Source organism: Candoia aspera, chromosome 7, assembly GCF_035149785.1.
Source record: "Candoia aspera isolate rCanAsp1 chromosome 7, rCanAsp1.hap2, whole genome shotgun sequence".
Lineage (NCBI taxonomy): Eukaryota > Metazoa > Chordata > Lepidosauria > Squamata > Boidae > Candoia > Candoia aspera.
This window is the reverse complement of record NC_086159.1, coordinates 11779186-11794728: the sequence shown is the minus strand read 5'-3', so window position 1 is coordinate 11794728 and position 15543 is coordinate 11779186.

Sequence of the window (15543 nt, the reverse complement as noted above, 5' to 3'; positions counted from 1 at the left end):
TGAAACTAATACCAGAGACTTCTGTTTTTCTAATGCATTCTTAGGAAATTTGATAATTTCTTCTGAATTTCTCTCATGGATATTTTAATACTGCTTTTTTTTGCTGGAAGTGAAAAAAAAAGAAAACCAACCTGTACTGGGGTTATTTCTTTCCATGACTCTACACAGGGTTTTCCAAACTTGGCAACTTTAAGATGGGTGGACTCCCATCAACTCCCAGAATTCCCCAGTCAGCATACAGCCCATACTAAAGGACTGAATGGAAACGTGGAAGCCAGGAGGCTACAGGCTGTTTGGAGAGAAGGCTGTGCGGTATGCCCAAGGAGGAATCAGACTGGCAAAAGCAACGTTGTGGCACAAACAGCACAGACCCCACCCCTTTTCTACATGCATCACAACATCACACTCATGAACCCAAAGGGAAGGAGCTCGCATCATGATGCTGTGATGCTGCTTTCATCATTCAGATAATCCATCAAATTTATTAATTCTTTCTAACACTCTATTGGGTTGGGGGAAAAGAGACTAATGTTCAAGTGTAGATAATCACCTTTAATAAACTATCTTAGAGCAAGCCTTAAATGCCCTGTCTAAACCTGACCTTGTGTGAGAAGAAAAAGAGATAATGGTGTGCATAAATCGATGGCTCTCAGGATCTAGACTGGAAGATTTATTAATCAGGTATAAAATTTATTGCGACAGTTTATCTCAGGCAAATATATCTCAGAAGGCTGTTTTGAACATGATAGACAGTAGAAGATGGTCAGATATGCTACACTAAGCTGTTTGGAGGAAAATGGGCAAAATAAGCAACGAAGATGAAATCACTGAGGTTGACATTGGCTCTTCCCACAACAGGCTGGATTAGGATAAAATGGAGCTGGATAGTTTGTAGCTCAGCCAGTTGTGGGAAATTTAATAATGTTGTGTAAATCAGGCCATCACATTAATAGTGTTAACCCTAATATAGTTTATTTGTTTGGCCATAGCAGCTGATGTGAATGCAAGAACTACATTTTGTTAACTTAGGCTTGTGGTTTAGCAAATTGTATGAACACAGTTGTTGAGTAGGAGTTGGAAGGCTAATTTATCATGCAAGTCTGAAGATGTCCTCAATAGGACTGTGATGTAGTAACATGACCTGGTCCAAATTAAGCATTTTAAAATCCCACTGATTTCAGTGGGAAAATTTTAATCAATCTTTATCTTCCCACTGAAACCACTGGGACTTAAAAGTACTCCCTTATTTGTGCCTTAAGCTTGTTAGTTTCCAAACCTGCTAGACCAAAATATTTTCTCCCTTAAAAAAAAAAGTATTTATACAGCTTGTGGAAATTTTCCAACATGAAATTAAATCCATTACTTTCTTTACTTTCTTCCTGCCAGGCCAGTTCACCATTTTGCCTGTCTTCCCTGGCAAATAAGCAAAACGTTTATCTTATTAAGATCTTACAGGAGGGCAGTAGGAAGAACAGGAGAATATACCTTTTCATTTTGTCATTTGGCTTGCCTGTTTCAATTTAATTGATCTGCCCTGAATGTTCCAGGGTGCATTAAGTTCTTGAGTCACAAAATGAAGGAGTTGGAAAAGACCTTATAGGTTACTTAGACTATCAGTGCAGAAATCCGTGAAAGTACAAAATCACAGAATTAGAAGGACTTTCAAAGCCATCTAGTCCAATCCCTGCTCAGAGGAAGATCCACTACAGATAACCCTATGCCCTCTGTTTGAAGACCTCTAGCAAGAGAGAACTCAGTATGTCATGTGGTGGCCTCGCCTCTGGCTGATAGCTTGTACAGTCAGGAACTTCTGATGTCTAGCTTGAACCTTCTCTTTTGAAATTTTAACCCACTGGTTCTGGTCCTGTTCTCTGGGCAATAGAAAATAACTCCACTCCCTCTTTTGTGTTACAATCCTTCAGACATTTGAAGACTGTTACCATATCTCTCCTCTGTCATCTTTTCTGTATGTTAAACATACCCAAATCCTTTAAATTTACAGAGTAAATTTAGCTGCATCTCTTTTTATCACCTTCTATATCATGCAAGACAGTAAAAACCGCCATGAAGACTGAGATAAGAGTTCCCAGAAAGGTCCACTTTCCATAGATCCTCTCTAAGTTGTCTCAACAAATGACTTTTACATAGTTATGGGATGTGCGGTTTTGTTTGGGGCATCAAAATTAAGTGGTACGAACAGGAATACTCTGAAGGTTGCAAAATGGGGGCAGATTACAATCTGTGAGTCACAGTTGCCCACATTTATAGGTGATAAATACTGATAAGGCTCACTGCTTAGTCTAAGGAGTTTCAGATACAGCATCTTGGAAGTAGAAGTTGAAGATCTACATACCCTTCCAGCCAATTAAACAGATTGTGCCTGGAGTACAATGGAGGAACTCCTTGAATGATATTTTAGCTTCAAGGAATATGACCCACTATAGGTTCTTCCTCATGACTGCATTAATGTGGTTGGCATTCATCTCTTGTTTAAGACCAGGGTAGCGGGCCTTTTTGTTTTGAAGTGACATACATCATCCATAGTTGAGACCACACACTGAATCTTTACACATTCTCCATCTCATATATACATACATTATTTAAAACTCAACCTGTATCTCCTGAGATTATTTTGACAAGGGCTTCAGAAGTTTACATACAGTTTTAATAGTATGATTGTTACAGCTAAAATATTAATCAGTTTGGACAAAGCCAGAATTCAGAACCCAGCTGGCTCCTTTGGAGAGATGCAAATTTTATCCAAAGTGAAATATATATTTTATGAAGTAACCTGCATTGGCTTCAGATAGGCTCTGTAGATTCAGAAAGACACAGTTACTTTAAAATGGTTATCTTCTTCCATACTCTTCTTAGAAAGAAAACAAAGGCAGGATGGAAAAGAAACTGATGCATATTTCACCCAATGACACCAACAATTTAAAAAATGCTATAGGAGATTCCTTACAAAAAACCCAAACTCTCAAATGTTGGGCTACAGTTGCACATCCAGACAAATCCACCATGCCGATCAGAACTGCACACTCACAAACAACCAACACAGAAGGTATCGTATCCCTAAATATTTCCTCCAATTCTAATGAGATATATTTAAAAAAATGAAAGCTATAGGGTAATATAGCTTTTATAGACTATGGTGAGATCTTTATTGCCCTCCTGCTCTGAAGATCACATCTTCATCTCCATTAGCCACAGGTGCCCTCTCTTCCTGTCAATTTATTCCTGTGTTCTCCTCTGTTCTTTTTATTTCTCTATTCCCTTCTACAATTTTCCTCTCTCCCCATCTCTGCCTTTTGCTCTAACACACACTGGATTCTTTCCTCTCCATTTTTGCCAGGGAGCTCCGCTGGCACCTGGCCATTTAATAGAAAGAAGCTACGGTTAAGCTAGAAACTTTTGTTTCTCCGGACAGCCTTTAAATGCCCTATCAGAAATGCTGGGAAGTCAAAATCCCAGATGCAACTACATTCTTGCTGTATGATCTGCCCAAATGTTTAAAGCAATTAAGCATCCAGTACACCCAAAGGCTCTGGATCTTCTTCCCATAGTCTTGCTCTAATTCTGTCATTGATAGGTCAAGTTGATGCGTGAGACACATTTGTTGTAGTGCAACAGGGGCTTCTGGGTGTCTAATTTTCCACTTGCCACTCCTTAACCCTTCATCAAGAAGGTGAGTGATGGTATCCAAAAGCTTCTTCTCTCCTTCCCCACCCACAAATAGTCTACAGGGGCTCTGTATTTTCAAGAATGTTCAGCAGGGAGATGAAGGTTTCTGATTGACACTCAGATCCAGCTGCCTTGGGGCACCATAAGCCTTCCACTTTCAGACTGGCTTTGACTTTACAAGGGCACTGGGAACTTTGTCCAAACAACTGTCACAGACATTGGCTGTTTGCTCTGAGGATAAGCCCTTGTTAAGAGTTTCACTTGGGAAAGATTTAACACCAGGAAGTTTCCACTGAGGCTGGAAAGCTATAAGTGATACGTGGACCCTGTCTGCTATTTTTGGTTTTCCTCGTTCACAAAGGAACATCCTGAAATGTCACTAAAGCCTTTATTTAAACAAGGTAAGGAGCAGCTTAGTTACCATTATTAAACTCTGAGTTCTAGAATTAGACTTGGCTAGCTAGCAATGAGCCAGTTTCTCTCACCTCAGCAAGCACGGACAACTTTGGCAGGCATTTCAGGCCTGTTTTACAAGAATTCTCTCCCAACGTATAATGGTGGCGTCTATGTAGGCATGCTGTGAATATATATCTAATCCGATTTTCCTCTGGGAATTGTAGTCCCCTGAGCCGGACAGCAATTTGGAGAACAGCTCCCAGACACATTCCCAAAACAAACAGACATAGGAACGAGAGGTTTTGGAGAGGGAAGGGAGAGGAAAGTCATAAACTGGACACGAGAAACAATTGAGAAGAAGCTTATTTAATTGAAAGATGCTTCTTTGGCCACCGACTTTTGTAATGCAAGGCAATTAATGAAAGTTTCATTTAAAAGGACATGGGGGGGAGGTTAACATCCAGCACTTGGCAACAGGGATTTGGATTTGTCATTCACATGTGGTTTATTGTGGCTTTATTAGTGTATTATTTGCCTTTTGATGTCATAATTGTATTATTATTGCTTAGAACTGGATGTTGTCAATCGTTGGGAATCTCATCAGAATGCAGTGATCTATATGTATCATAAAATCACAATCACGACCATAATCATAAGAATATTTAATGGCAATTGATGAGAATTGTAGTGAGGATGAGACACTAAGGAAATCTTTGTATTTGAGCTTATCTTATGATGAGGGCAGAATCTTACCTTACAGTCCTAGCTGGAAAAAAAATACAGCATGGGGTCATTTCATGGTCTCCAGACAAATTAAACTGGACGATATTAATATTATAAGCTGGAAAATTACAACTTTGCCAATACTGCAGTGTTAACATTGCCCAATTAGGTCTACTCAACCACATTCTTCCATATATTTTCAATTAGAACTCTCAGAATTCCTGATGATTTGGCTTAAGTCACCAAATCCCCTCTCCAGTTCCTATCAAATATGTTCAAGGAGAAAAATTGATCTATTTGATGACCACTGACCAGGACTCCCTGTTGGAGGGTGGGTCAGGATTAGTATCTGGATTAGGGCTTGTCAGTGAATCACAGATCTCTTGACACTTCTAGGCTTAGCCCCACTCCTTGACTTAACCCTTAGACTCAATTAGAATCTTGGATTGCAAATAAGAATGAAACCATGCACAACAGTGATTGTCTATTGCTAACACCAAAATAGAAAAGAGTTTTATTCTCTCATGGATTCAGAATCAGGGTTTCTTCTACCTGCCCTACGAATTTGATGGAAACTTGCTGTGATGTTGGTAGCCTTGAAGCCAAGTGTCAAGAGTTGTGGAATGTTGACATAACATCCATCTCTGGACTGGAAATTGCTGGTTCCTATCTTGTCCTCCTTATCTGCCTTAACCCTTATAACCACCATGGTCTGAATACTTTAGAATGAGGGCAGGGCTTCAGCTGCAAGGCCCCAGCTGCCATCTTGCCTATTTTGACCCCACCCACAGACACCACTGTCCCTTATCAATCCTGGAAGTCTTATATATCTGCTGAAACTCATGGAGAAGTCACAAAAACACGTTATGCTCTTTGTCTTTCTTATTTTGAAAATACTTTATAGTCAGGAAGGGGGAAACTGGCTGTGTACATAGTGACAGATACTCACATCATGGTTTTCATTTTCAAAATAGAAGATTTACGTCTGCAACAAAATGGTGCTTGTTCCCAAGTATGACATAGCTGTCTAAAGGCCCTGTTTCATAAAATCTATTAAGTTCAGTGTAAACACAAAAGTAGCTGGATTTGAAAAAGGCAAGGGAAGCACAGGCACAAATTTCCTTCCTCCTTCCTTCCTTCCTTCCTTCCTTCCTTCCTTCCTTCCTTCCTTCCTTCCTTCCTCACTTGTCCTCAGATCTTAATGCAACTGGAAAGATTCTTTTCTCTCACCCCAAGCAATTACTTTCAAGCACAATAAATAAATAAACAAATAAGTCCCATCATAAACCTCCCCTTTGTCTGTTGTGGCTCCAAGGTCTTACATCTTCTCACACGGTCACTTTTTATGTCACTAATAGCATTTAACTTCAGGACAGGATCATCTTGAGTTACATCAGATGGAAAGAAACATTTCCAACTGCCTATTCCCTTGGAATCTCTCTCAGATCTAATCCCAGAAGAGTTTCAGTCTGCATGCCAAAAAATCATGAAATATTTATATATCAGATTTTATTTACAAATGCTGGTTTCCTGTGAGAAATACCAACTGATGCCAGATGCTGCTCAGGAGATGGCTGTGAGCTTAAGATGATGAGCAGAAATGGCCATGTTTTATAACGTGCATTTCTCAAGTTCCAACTTGTAGAGACAGAGAGAAAAAAATTGTAGCAGGGTATTTGGGAACTGCTTATAAAGCAGAAAATGTGACTTTTAACTACTCCAAATGATAGCATTTATTCTTCTCCAGATTGGCATTTTTTTTCTTTAGTTCAATGTTGACTGTGTGTTATACTCGTTGGATAGAATGTAAATTCTGCATTTACAGGTGTTTTGTGTAGGTTGCTGGTTATGTGCATATCATTAGCAGTCAGTGTTAGTACAGCAGTGTATGTTCTATAATATATTTTAACCAGCACAGAGATATTTTTAGGCTGAAGTGTCCATCGTCCTCCTGGTCTTAGATTCTCAGGAAATGAGAACAGGCATCACCCCAAAAGAGACAAAGATAAGTAGAAAAATTGTCTACATCTGCATATAAAGCAGATGTAAAGGAGTTTTGGAAATAATTATAGCAGATTGGGTAGAAATGGAAAATATTTCCATAGTGGGAACATTGTGACCAAGTGTATCTGCTCAGTCAAATATGGAGGTGCTTAAGGTTGATAGGCTCCTGCAAGGCTCCTCTGTCTTCAACCTTACAGAGTTGTCATTTATGGTCAGCATTATTAGAAGCCCTCAAGGAAGAATTCGTAGTGAAAGAAGAATCAACATCTAGTCTATGTTTTTTAAGGCATATAATATTTGTCTATGAGCAATCAAGGTTTAGGTGATAGCAAACAAGGCATTGTTATGTCCAGAGAGCACCTGGAATTTCCAGAAAGTTAGATATTTTGAAGACAAGGCATGCAAAGTCCAAGAGTAGGCCAATCCAGAAATTGCTCCAATGCCCTCTTGCTCTCAGACAATGCCTCTTATGATGGAAGTTTCCAACTGCCACCCAAGCACAGCTGGTGGTGTTCATGTGAGAGTACAGAAGCTAGTCTGCTAAAAAATAATAGCTTACTCCAAAGCAACCTGGAACTTTTTGCATCTTTGACTTTTGAGTCTCAGTGTGATGGTGCTGACCCTCTCACAGACTGGATGGTCAGCGATGAATTGTGGTCAGAATCCTTGGGCAGAAGTGTGGGCTTTGAAATTTGATTCTGCCATGATGCCTGAGCTAGGATCTGGCTCAGAACTGGACTTGTTGGAGCCCCATCCAGTCACTGTTTTTTCCCTTCTTCAGTTGAAGCACCTTCTGAGGAGGCCATGGCATCTATTCTTCCTTCTAATGGTTCCCTATCTTTAACTGGACTTGGACAGTTCAACCGCTCAATTTTTTTAAAAAAATGTTCCCTGATAATTGTTCAGGTTGGGGCTGTTATTTGAAAACCTACTTAGTAGGCATTTCTTATCCCTTCTGCATGCTCAGAAAGACAAGCAGTCCATTTTTATATGGCACATAACTATGTATTCTATCTCACTAATGTAATATAAATTCTGATAAAATAGCAATGCAGTTGGTGGATGGATTATCAATGAAAGAAATCTTGTGTTATGATGAATAATTCTCCATGCCAAAGTTTCACATGGCTAGAGGATCTCATAATGCTGACCAACACCTTTGATAAAAGACTAATTTGCTTTTTAATAATTTTATTGAAGTTTTTACTAAACATAGTAAAAACTAATACAAACTAAACTAGAAGGGAAAAGAAAAAAGAAAAGCTCAGAAGGTGCAGGGAAAAGAAAAACAATAGAAAAAAAGTAGAAGAGAAAAGAAAAACAAACAAACAAACAAAAGGCAATAATAAAAAAATGGCTTCCAACCTTCATCACTAGTTGAAGTGATACTAGTTGAAATAATAACTTTTCACCCTTTTAAAAAATTACTAATAAAAAACCACCTCTTTTCATAGCCTAACTTTTATGTATGCACAATCCACAAATCGTCATCTTTTCAGTCCTGGTTCAGCAAAACATCCATTAGGAGTTACTAGAAATATCAAACAAATAGTTTATCCCTGATCAAATAGTCCAACTTTATATTCCTTCTTATTGCTTTTCACATTCTTGACCTTTAAATCATTCCAATGGCATCACAGGATTTGATTTTTCATCAATCTTTGGCATTCAAAAGGAGTCTTCAAATAAAATAAAAGATTAATTTGTTTAAACTGTTGTCAGCAAAAACTTTGTATACAATTGGTTAAATCTGATTTAGTGAAGCAGATGCAGATAAGTGGATAAAGATTAGATCATTTATGCTGTAGACCTATACATTTAACTGAGAGTTAATTCTATTGAGTTGACGAGAATCTACTTCTGACTAGTACCTAAGATTGAGTTGTATATCAATACTATCAGTTCCTATCAAGAAGAAACTTCTTTATCTAGAAGTCATACTGTACAAATCAAACATATCATTAACAGTACAATTTAATCCCTGTTTACTTAGTAGTACCTCTATATACCGCAAAGCTTTTTTTTTAATCCATTCAATCATGTCTGATTCTCAGAGACTGCCATGATCGTTCCAGAAATTGGTGGAGAGGAACACTGCAAAGATCTGGGCTCTTCCATAAGTTCACCAATCTTTTAAAAGGTTGACCTAAGGTTGAAGAGATCCCTTATAAATATTTTTTAAAGGAAACTCATTTCCCTTCTACCCCCATTCAGTCTGATGAATATTTTTGCAGAATTTTTTTTAATTCTTAGAAAAATGTGTTAGAACAGACAGTTGTCCCCAGTCCTTAATAGATAAATGGAACAGAGAGAGGCTAACACTTTAGAAGAGAAAGTGAAGACTTGTAAAGTTTTAGACAGACCTGAACAGCAGGTTGAAACAGGATGAGGAATTAACAGGGAGGAATGCAAGTCTTTGCATCTAGGGAGAAACATGAAAGACACAGCTGTAGGATTGGTGGACAGGGTACGGATGTCATGACCCCGTTGCAAGGCACAAAGAGCCTCACAACGTGGATCATGATCATTAAGGAAAAGAGGAAGGAGATAATTAAAACAGTGCTTAAACCAAGCACCCAAAGCACCCACACCCATGGACTCATATACAGCTGAAAAGAAGGGCTTCAGATAAGCAGCGATAAGCCGCACCTGGTGCCCTGGAGGACACACCGGAACCAAGAGGTTCAAGGAAAGACACCGGGAAAACGCCCACACAGCCATCAAGGAGCCCATCAAGAGGGATTGGGGACAATGAAGGGTGGAGGAGCATGGGACCCCGCAAGAGGGTATAAACAGGGTGCCTCACCACCGCACCCCCATTCCCGTTTTTCATTCTGTCAGCCACCATTCCAATAAACCGGAAATCCTTAATACCTATTAAGTGAGTCTGTGTCTTATTGCGAAGCGAGACTGACCCTGACATAAAAACGGGAACCCACAAAATTTTTTTACCTAGCACCTATCCAACTAGCTTGTGAGGGACCCTGCTAGGTATGAACAACCACTCGGCACCCGGTGGCGAAGCTCCCCTCCCCTCGGGTGGGATGTGGCTGAGGTCCGGGCGGCACAATGCCCAGGTAAGTATGGGATCCAGCTTGGGGGAAGAGGAGTGGGAGGGAACCACCCCGGTGCCCCGGGGCCCGCGGGCCACTGGGGGCGAGACGAGGGGATCCTCTCCAGGTTTGCCTGGCACCCTGGAGGAGACGCGAGCCGAACCGACACCCAGGGCGGACAGAGTCGAGGGATCGCCCAGCACCACGGAGGGACCGAGGGAAGGTCCTTCCTCCACGACAACCAGAGGCGAGGGTGAGCGGAGTGGCGAGCGCACCAGCGGGAGTCTGCAGATGGCAGCAAGGCTGGACAAGCTGGAGGAGGGGATGCAGGCAATATGGCTGCTGCTCCAACAGCTGACGGCGGCGCAGGAACCCCGTGGCGGCAGCATCGTGGAGGCGCACCCGGCCGAGAGACAGCGGGACGACCTCGCGGGAGGCGGCAGCTACGGCGGACCCCGGTCCAAGGAGCCCACCCGACGACTGGAGGCGCACCCGGACGAGAGGCGGAGCAGCAACCTAGTGGGCGGCAGCGGCTATGACGAAGCCCGGTCCAAGGAGCCCACCCGACGACTGGAGGCATACCCGGACGAGAGACGGAGCAGCGACCCAGCGGATGGCGGAGGCTACGGAGGAGCCCGGTTCCGAGAGGCCACCAGAGGGACGACATCCCACCCTCCCACCCTGCTGATGAGACGACCTACTGGCGAGGGGACCCAGCGAGAGACGACAATGACACCGCCAGATGCCTGGAGCCGAGCTGACCCGCACCAGCCCCCACGCAGCATGTTGCAAGGCCCAGATGTGACCTGGAGCCAGGCCAGAATGGCAGCTAAGGACTTTGGCATAAAGTTTGACGGGGACCCCTCGAAACTCTCCTTTTTCCTAACAAATGCGAGGTACTACCTCGAAGAATGGGGTCCCTGTTTCAGGACTGAATGGGGCAAAGTCAATGCCCTCGCCATAAAATTAAAAGGACGGGCTGCGGATTGGTACGTCCAATTGTGCCAATCAGGCGCCCGGGCGCTGCAGGACAGCACAGAATTCCTTCGAGCACTGGAACTGCACTTCAGGGATCCCCTGGAGCAAGAAAGAGCTAAAAGGACGCTGAAAACACTCAGGCAAGGGCAGCGCTCTGTGGCAGAGTATGCCATGGAGTTCCAAGCCCTAGCCGGCAAGGTGGAAGCCTGGTCTCAATCGACCCTGATTGAGAAATTCAAAGAAGGTCTTAACTTGAACGTGCTCCGGTGGGCACTCTGTCGCAACAACCCCAACTCCCTGACCGAGTGGATCCGGCTGGCAGGGGAAGCAGAGGACGCCTACGACACGTTCCGCCAAGCCCAGAGGGAAGCACAGCAGGCGGAGACAGCGAGACCATCATGGACAGCTGCAAGGCCGGGGAAGGCGAGATCCCAACTGTGGAAGGAGGAATGGGACCGGCGCTTTGCAAAAGGGCAGTGCTTCACGTGCGGCAAGGACGACCATAAGGCGGCAGCATGTCCCAAACTGACACCCAGAGAGAGCACGAGGAGGGCACCAGCTGCACCAACCCCAGTGCCAAGAAAGCGACCAGCAGCGAGGGGGGAGTATCGGGCCAGACATTTCCCCTACAGCTCAGAGGAGGAGGGAAGCAATCCTGACGAGCCGACGGGAAATGACAACCACCTGGCCTAAGGGGCGCTGAAGGACAGGTGGAGAAGAGCAACAGGCGCAACGACAAAGGGGTGAGTGAGGAATGCCCCACCCTCTATGTCCGTGTCACCCTCACCCATGGGGAAAAGACTGAAAAGGTCTGGGCACTGATTGACTCTGGCTGCTCTAAAAGCCTAATGCACCCAGACCTGGTAGCCGCGCTTAACCTCCGCCGCTATCCACTTCAGCACCATTTGGTGTTCACTCAGCTTGATGGATCAGCAGCGGGAGGAGGCCCGGTCACCCAATACACCGGAGAAACCGCGCTAAGGCTCGGCAGCCACGAGGAAAAATTGGCTTTCATCGTGGCACCGGTGGGGCAACCCCTACTCATACTAGGGATCCCATGGCTCGTGCAGCAAAACCCAGTTATCAACTGGAAAACCAGAGAGATTAAGTTTGCTGATGGGCATTATCAAGCACCCACAGGGAACAGGGTCCCCCGAGTGGCCATGGGGAGGGCAACAACGACTTCAGAGCACAGAGAGGCGGCGCTGCCAGAGGGACTGCCAATCAAATACGCGGACTTCGCAGACATCTTTGGCGAGAAAGAGGTGGACAAACTCCCCCCCCCCACAGGAAAATGGACTGTACCATTGAACTGGTCCCAGGGGTACCCCTACCCAAACCCAAAATATATGCCATGATCCAGAGGGAGCTGGCAGCATTGAGGGACTTTGTGGACAAAAACTTGGCAAGAGGTTTTATCGAGCCTGCAAACTCTCCAGTGGGAGCGCCAGTCCTCTTTCGTGAGAAAAAGGATGGGTCACTGCGGCTCTGTACAGATTACCGCGGATTAAACGCAGCAAGCATTTCAAATAAATACCCCCTACCCTTAATAAAGGACATCTTGTCCCACCTGGCAAAGGGTAAGGTATTCTGTAAACTGGACCTAAGGGAAGTCTATTACCGTATACGGATACGGGAGGGGGATGAATGGAAAACTGCCTTCAACTGCCCATTGGGGTCGTTTCAGTACAAGGTGCTACCATTCGGACTGGCAGGTGCACCGGGGGTATTCATGCAATTAATCAATGAGGTCCTGCATGACCACCTTTTTAAGGGGGTTTTGGTTTACCTCGACGATGTATTAATCTACACTGAAACAGAACGTGAGCATGAACGCTTGTTAAAAGAAGTGCTCAGGAAACTTCGCAAGGCAGAGCTGTTTGCCAAACTCTCTAAGTGCGGGTTTCACAGGAAACAAATTGACTACCTAGGGTATAGGATTTCCGCTAAAGGAATAGAAATGGACCCAAGCAAGGTCCAAGCTATACTGGCGTGGGAGCGCCCACGCACGAGGAGACAACTTCAAAGTTTCCTCGGATTTACGAATTTTTACAGGGGGTTCATCCCGGGACTGGCGGAGATTGTATTACCCCTAACAGACCTGCTTAAGACTAAGGGCTTGGGGGACACGCGCAAATCAAGAAACCCGGGGGCGCTACTAAACTGGACAGCTGATTGTCAAACGGCATTCGAGAGACTAAAAAACCTCTTTATAGCTGAGCCAGTGCTACAACACCCCGACCCCACCAAGCCTTTCGTAGTGCAAGTAGACGCCTCCGACTTTTCCATCGGAGCTCTCCTGCTCCAAAGGGACTCTGACAACCAGCTAAAGCCCTGCGCCTACCTTTCCCGCAAATTCTCCGAAACAGAGCGGAGATGGCATGTATGGGAAAAGGAGGCGTTCGCAGTAAAAGCAGCTCTGGAAATGTGGAGGCACCTGCTGGAAGGGGCCGCCTGCCCCTTCGAGGTCTGGACAGACCACAAGAACCTGGAGGCTCTCAGCATGCCTAAACGCCTCAGCCCGAAGCAGGTGCGCTGGGCACAGTTCTTCAGCCAGTTCAATTTCATGCTGAAATTTATACCGGGCAGGAAGAACTTCCTGGCGGATGCCCTCTCCCGACGGCCACAGGACGACACGCAAACCTCAGACATTGTGGGGACGGTATGGACCGAGAAACAGCTGGGTTGCCCAGCTGTCACGCGCAGCCAGACAAGGAATCAACGCACGCCAGCACGAATGCCAGGGAACGAACGGAGCCGCCGTTCAATTTCCCCTAACTGGCAACAAAGACTCGCATAAGCACTACAAACAGATACATGGTTGCAAAACAACCGACACCATGTATCTATCAAGGACAGCCTCGCCTGGAAAGAGAAAGTCTTGTACATGCCAGAATCACTGTGGGGGGAAATTTTAAACAGATCACACAGTGACAAAACTGCGGGACATTTTGGGTTCGTAAAAACCCTTCATCTAACGAGGAGGCAATTTTGGTGGCCAAACCTGAGAAAAGATGTGAAAGACTACGTTGCCACCTGTCCCACATGTGCCACCTCCAAACGGAAAGGGGGGAAACCCCAAGGGCTGCTGCAGCCAGTAGCCAGCCCCTCCCACCCATGGGAAGAAATCTCCATGGATTTTATTGTGGACCTCCCACCCAGTCAAAAGAAAACAGTAATCTGGGGTGGTAAAAGACTATTTTTCAAAGCAGGCACACTTCATTCCGTGTGCAACCATCCCCTCCGCCCAACAACTAGCACGCCTGTTCCTGACACACATATACAGGATCCACGGCACCCCCTGCAGGTTGGTGACCGATAGGGGCACACAGTTTACGTCAAAGTTTTGGAGGGAATTTTTAAAACTAATCGGGACTAAGCAAGCACTGTCCACTGCGTGGCATCCACACACGGACGGATCTACAGAGATCCTAAACTCAACACTTGAACAGTTCCTGAGGGCATTCATAAATTACCAACAGGACAACTGGGTGGACCTACTACCTTTTGCAGAGGTAGCCTATAATAATGCAGTACACCAAAGCACTGGCCACACGCCATTTAAGGTGGTCTACGGAAGGGACTTTGTACCAATACCAGAACTACCTCAACCAGATGCCCCACCCTGCTCACCAGACGACTGGGCAGCACAGCTGGCGACAACCTGGCCAATCATCCAAACGGCCCTAGCAGACGCACAAACTACGTACAAAAAATATGCGGACAACCACAGGGCGGAGGCACCGAACTACAAAGTGGGAGATAGGGTCTACCTCTCCACTAAGTTCATAAAAACCTCACAACCCTTGAAGAAGCTGGCACCTAAATTCAATGGACCCTTTAAAATCACAGAGGTAATCAATCCAGTTACATTCAAACTGGAACTGCCTCACAACTTGCGACGGGTCCACCCGGTATTCCACTGTGCTCTACTGAAACTGACAAACACATCCAAATGGCATACGGAGGAACCTCCGCCCCCACCTACCATGATAGACAACCAACAACATTTTGAAGTACAAGAGATACTGGACTCAAGAAAGCAAAGAGGCAAGCTGCAATACCTCGTCAAGTGGAAACATTTCCCACACCCAGAGTGGGTCCAGGCACAACATGTCAGGGCAAGACAACTAACCAGACATTTCCACGAGGCATACCCAGAGAAACCAGCACCCTAAAAGACATCTTCGGGGGGCAGCATGTCATGACCCTGTTGCAAGGCACAAAGAGCCTCACAATGTGGATCATGATCATTAAGGAAAAGAGGAAGGAGATAATTAAAACAGTGCTTAAACCAAGCACCCAAAGCACCCACACCCATGGACTCATATACAGCTGAAAAGAAGGGCTTCAGATAAGCAGCGATAAGCCGCACCTGGTGCCCTGGAGGACACACCGGAACCAAGAGGACAAGGAAAGACACCGGGAAAACGCCCACACAGCCATCAAGGAGCCCATCAAGAGGGATTGGGGATAATGAAGGGTGGAGGAGCACGGGACCCCGCAAGAGGGTATAAACAGGGCGCCTCACCACCGCACCCCCATTCCCGTTTTTCGTTCTGTCAGCCACCATTCCAATAAACCGGAAATCCTTAATACCTATTAAGTGAGTCTGTGTCTTATTGCGAAGCGAGACTGACCCTGACAACGGATGATAGTGGTGGAGACCTGGTTTGGCAGTATTACTTGTGAAAAGAACCTGGGA